We start from the raw sequence: 6,287 nt of genomic DNA on the forward strand, positions 1-6,287 counted from the left end.
GTAGCAAAGCAATGCAAAAAGAAAAAAAATGGGGTTATCGTTGCAATTTTTCTGCATCTGTCGCTGCTACTGTGCACCAAAATGGCAACTGCACATAGATGAAGTTTGTTATGGGCAAACAACATATTACTGTTGCAGTAACTTTCAATGGTGGGTTGCGTTGACTGCTGTCGGTGGTAAGGCTTGCGTGGGAGATTGCAGTATGAAGGAAGCGTGATGAAAGGAGTTATCGTTTCCTTTTTAGTCTCTATCAAGTCAAGATACCCGGGTGGAAAGAAAAATACCATTTTCAATAGATTTCAACTCTTCATTTTGGATGATCAGCAATCAAGCATCTTCAAATGAAGATTTAGTTAATAGACGAATGGGTGGAAGGGGAGAACTGCATTTCTTTTACCATATGTGCAATATATATGCAATGCTAAACCAATTGTGACCCTTCTCTCATCGCCAATCGCTCTCTTTTTTTCTATCTCTTACCTTCTCCTTTCTCTATCTTCTTTCCTGTTTCCCTTATTTTTCTTTTCTAAATAAGTATTTTAAAGAAGTATATATATATATATATATATATATATTTATATATATATATATATATATATATCATATATATATATATATATATATATATATGCTAGCCTATCAAAAACGGACAAAAGTTATAGAACGGTGCTTTATATTAAATTAATGTGGTGAATTTTGTGCTCATTTTTTTTTAAATCCTTATTAATCTCTAACTGTGCATCGAGTGGATACCATAATTCTTAGTTCGCTGCATCTAACGAAACAATATACATCATATATGATATTTGTGATGATGTCATATATGACGCCATCTACTATGACATTATTTATGATGTATATTGTGAACAAACAAACACAGGGATACTGCTTTATTATATATATATATATATATATATATATATATATATATATATATATATATATATATATATATATATATATATTAGAAGCTCGTAAATAAACAATCATATTTTTGAATGAATTGATTTTGTTGTTCTTTGATAATGTCTTTTTTACTGAAGATTTTTGCGGATGGCCTTCTGTTACACGCAAAAAATAATAAGGAAGAGAAAATGAAGCAACTCACATTGTATTCTCGTAACAGTCGTTTTCACTGGAATTTGAGTGTCAATAAGTTTACTTAGGATTCCAGTTCTCTCCATGCCCTTCAAGTGGAGGTATGGATGATGCTATCTCTCCTCGGCATTTTAATCCTCTTAGATTCTCTATGATCATTTTCTGTAGTATACATTCATACTAAACAAAGCACATTGCTACTGAAGCATTAGGGACTAGTATGAATTAGGGGCCATTGGCGAGTTTTGCAGTGGGATGTTTGTTCACATTATATTTAAATTGCTAAATGATGGTATAGTCAGGGAAAGAGAGAACAGAAGGGGAATTCTGAAGGAAAGCAGTTCAAGGAAAATAGCTATTATTATTATTATTATTATTATTATTATTATTATTATTAGAACAAGAAACTTTACGATATCTGCATACTTCTACAGTGAAGGGGTGTGATTTTACTGATTGTCGGATTGATTGCTGTATTTACATGGGAAGGGCAGCAAGTTCATCGGAGCACATGTCATTGAAGTAAAAGTATAAAACAAACACAGAATCACAGCATTTCGATGATGGGACAGATTAGGTTTGAAAGCTATATTGTGAATCCTGTCTTAGAAGCAGAAACTAGTGGTTGATATACCAATCCAGATATGGCAACGATGCTGCATGCATGAGCGTATGGTGGCTTTATAGAGATATATTATAAGGTGGGAGAAGTTTTCTAGTCTGGCATAGGAAATCTTCCTTCTTTGCAGCAGACCTTGCAGTGTCTTCTATGTATTTGTTTCAATACATGTTACTCGTGAATGTTAGGCTGAGGAGTTTGAATGTTGGATTCTCATATAGAATGTTATTAGTTATGGCAATCGGTGGTTGGTATGGTTTCTTATACTTGTTGAAAGTAAGGAGCTTTGTCTTAGTAGCATCAAATGTAACCATCCATTTATGACCCCATTCTGATATAGACTTGAGCTCATTTTCTAAGGATTCAACTACTGTTTTGTATATGTGTGCGTTCATTTTACCCGCATGTCATGAATAGAGTGTAGTCTCATCAGCAGATAACTCTTTTTTTGATGCAAGTGCTGACAATTCTTCTGTTGATAATTCTGACGCTGTTCTTTCTGATTTTCCTTTGAAAACTTATCATTCTCTTAAGTCTTTCATCGTCACTCCAAAAATCGTCAAAACCGGAAGCCTTAGACTGGTCAGTCTAAGGCTTCCGGTTTTGATTCAATTCCTGTTGTTGTTTTCAGACATTGTACTCCTGAATATTCTTCTATCTTCTCGAAATTATTCACTCTCTGCTTATCTTAATCCGACTTTGCTTCATGTCACAAAGATCCGTCTGTTTTCTCTATTTTTAAAATGCAGCTGATCAGTCTGACTTAACTATCTAGAAGTTAACCTGGGTTCGGTTGTGGATTTCACGATGAAATGGTTTGTTTCGTTTAATGTTTTTAAGACAGTTCATGGTTTTCAATCATATATTCCTTTTTTTCTTGAGATTTTCATGGATGACTCTTGAGGAGAAATCAACTTTGTCTTACTTTCTTATCAAATCTTTCTGGTAGTTCGTACATTAGATCCATTGCGCTTTCTGCTTTTCATAAAGTCAGTCGCTGCAAACACTTTCTCACACTTGAAGCTATTCTCTATCTCTACAAATTTACTGTCAGACCATGTATGAATTATTGTTGGCATATTTGGGCAGATGAATCACTGTCCCATTTGAAAGTTCTTGAAAGCTGCAGAAGCATATGCGTGATTTGATTGGCCTTATCCTTCTTCTTTGCAATGTTGCTAATTTCATTCTTTTCTATAAATACTATTATGGTATGTATTCTTTAGAATTATCTGATCTATCTTCTACCACTTTTGTTTCAGCTCGTTTGATTTGTTGGTTTAGTGGTCTTCACAAATTCGCTGTTTTGATACTCCAATATAATACAACTTCCTATTCCAGTAGCTTCTTCCCAAGAACTGTAGGCTTGTGAAACTTATTTTGCTGAATGTTTTCCTCCTGTCTACAGCCCTTGCACTTTCAAGACTAAGATCAATAGACATCTCCTGTCTTTGTGATAATCATCTTTTGTTCTTTTAGCTCCTTGAATGAAATGGCTCCATGCATTGTCTGATGCGATTTCCATAAGAAAATTGCACCAGGGAGGTTATTTATGAAATCGAGAAATACTGTACTGATTAATTTTCATGAAAGTCTTTAATGCAGACCTTGTTAAAGGCGTTTGTATATATAAAGCGCTATTGCATTAGCTTCACCCATCTCGTCGAGTGAATATGTATTTTGATATAACTTTTAGAATATCCACAGTAGAACAGGTTTTTCTAAATTCATACTATGGGTTCAAAAGTTTAGCATCATCTAAAGTTTCGATGAACTATCACTAAATTGCTTTAAAATTCAAAGATTTTAGTGACGTGCAGGAAGAAATGCAATAAACTTGCAGGTTAGTTCTTGAATACTAGTATCGTAAAGGCAATAATCAGGGAAACAAGATTTGGCAAAAATTATTTTTAATAATATAGTTCAAATCAGACTCACAAAGTTAGGAGATATGATGTTTTGTGATGATGATAATCGTGGGATGATAATCAGATTATCAAATGTGCTTTGACAAATTTAAGGTGGAGTTTAAGACTAAACTGCTAGGAAAGCAGTTTACCACACAAGTGATATCATGGTAGTTTCATAGTGAGGGAATTATTGATTACTTATTATTCACAAGACTATTATAAATTTACCAGAAAAGAATTTTTCCAACTGAGTGCATTTTCTAGTAATCTTGGTATAATTTTAGTTATGATCATTAGTCTTACAAATTGATTCTATAATTTTTTTGTCTATTTGTAGTTGACATAGGGCGGCTGAATTGGTGGAATGCAAACTGAAGTGAACCATTGGGGGGGGGGGCTTACTATAGAATTTCCACATCGAAATATTTCTATAAATTAACCCAATCTGTTACCTCATTTGTATACTGTTCAGCAGAGATAGAAAATTTTTGCAATAAGTGTTGATTCAAAAGGTTTTTGTCAAGAGTTTTTTTTAATAAATTTATCGATTTTTGCTTGTTTGAAGTAAAAAGTATAATTATGCTGCACTGAATGAGAGAATAATGCATTCAGAGAATTGCCATTTTTTGTATCGCTTTTATCTTCATTGAGCCTTTTCTCTAGTCCACATTGAGTTTCACCAAACACAATTAAACAGTGCAGAGGTTTCTACTATTTATCGCCTTTCATAAGTAAACTCATATTAAAAAACAGAATTTAAATTTAAACACAGGTTAACTCACACCATAAGAAATACTACCTATAATAATTAATATAATCAGTCAATAAATAACAAAACAAAGACATACTCATTTAATTTCAATTACATATGCACATTTGAATTATAATGGTTATAATTATTCTAAAAAGAACATAAATTGCATCTCACTCACTCCACATCATTATACACATTTTGAATGCCAACACTTTTTTCACAAGCATATTTTTAAATATTGTACTGGTATTTTATTTTCTTCAATTTAATCATCCTGGGTAAGTCTTGAAATAAAGACGAAACGTTGATGAATATATGATGTATTTCATTTCTTTTTCATCTCTCTCTCTCTCCCTCTCTCTCTCTCTCTCTACATATATATATATATATATATATATATATATATATATATATATATATATATATATATATATATAGGTTTATCTATGTTATAGAAAACCTCCAAAATTTTCCTCCAAAGTTCATCCTTCGATGAAAATTGAATACCTCCTTCATAAACTTTCATCTTTATTAGTGATCAGAGTTGCTCAATTGGGTTTATATCTGGAGAACAAGATGGCCATGTTATAAAATTTTCTCCACTAATGCCTAATGACTTAAAGTAGGATATCATAGCCTTGCCTGAGTAGGATGGAGCATTGTCGTACATAAAAATCAATGGAAGGTCATCAAGCCAGGGTGACAAATGTTCATTTAAGAATAAAATATAAGACTGGCAGTTTGAGAGCTTCTGGCACACGAAATGGTTCAATTAGTTCATTGCAGATTATTCCAGCCCAAAACATAACACCTCCATCTACCTGTTGACGATGGAATCGATGAGGGGTAGGGAATCCAAAAGGACTCCAAACTTTGGCCCACCCATCTGGTCCATCAATCCAAACGTTTTTCCTTATGAGTTTGGTTTAAAACAGGTCTTGCTATGGGCTTGATGCTTCCTGCAATTTTGTTTAAGACATTTTCTTTAAATTGAGATAAACATATCTCAGCCCAACCAAAATTTTATTGATTGAAATAAGCACCACTTTCGCCAACACAAAGCAAGTGTATTAATGCCAGTAACGTACAAATCTTGCGTTCCGGTAGTGATGAAGTCACTGAAGTCGTTTTTGATATTGCTTAGGTTTTTTAAGCCTTTCTCACACAGAAAGTTGTTGAGATGTTTGAAAAGGTGATAGCTGGTAGATGAAACATCTAGAGAGTATACCAGATAAGGCAGAATTTTGTAGCCCAATTCGTTCAACTTCTGCAGGATCAGTTGAGCAACGTGTGGTCGGGCATTGTTGTGGGGGAGAATTGGGCCTTTTCTATTTTCTGGGTGTTGTTGTCGACTTTTCTGACACATTTCATCCATTTATTGGCATTTCCTGCTGTAATGGTTTCGCCTGCATTCAAAAAACTATAATGGATGAGACCGGTCGCAGACCACCAAACAGTCAGCATGACCTTCTTTTGGTGCAACTCTGGCTTGAGGAAGTGTTGTGGAACTTCATCAGCGTCTAACCACTGAGCTGAGCACCACTGGTTGTTATAAAGAAACCACTTTTTTTTTGCAAGTCGCAACCCGGTCAAAAAATGGGTCGAAAGGAAAATAGCGTTTCTTTTGGTTGTTGTTCAATTCATGCGGCACCCATTTATCAAGTTTTTTTTGTCTTTCCAATCTCTCTCAAGTGGTTGAAAATCCTTGTATATGTTACGCCTAATTCAGAAACAAGTTCGCGAACAGTTGTGCGTGGATTGGCTTCAACTAAGACTCTTAATTGCTTGTTGTCAACATTCATTACACTCATCCTCTTTAAGACTCTCGTCGTAACCACAAAATTTCTTAAACCACCATTGTGCTGGGCATTGGACCAAACGCTTCGTTGATATTGTGAGCTGTTCT

This window comes from Euprymna scolopes, chromosome 16 (genome assembly GCF_053919585.1).
Source record: "Euprymna scolopes isolate OS-2025 chromosome 16, ASM5391958v1, whole genome shotgun sequence".
In the NCBI taxonomy this organism is placed as follows: domain Eukaryota; kingdom Metazoa; phylum Mollusca; class Cephalopoda; order Sepiida; family Sepiolidae; genus Euprymna; species Euprymna scolopes.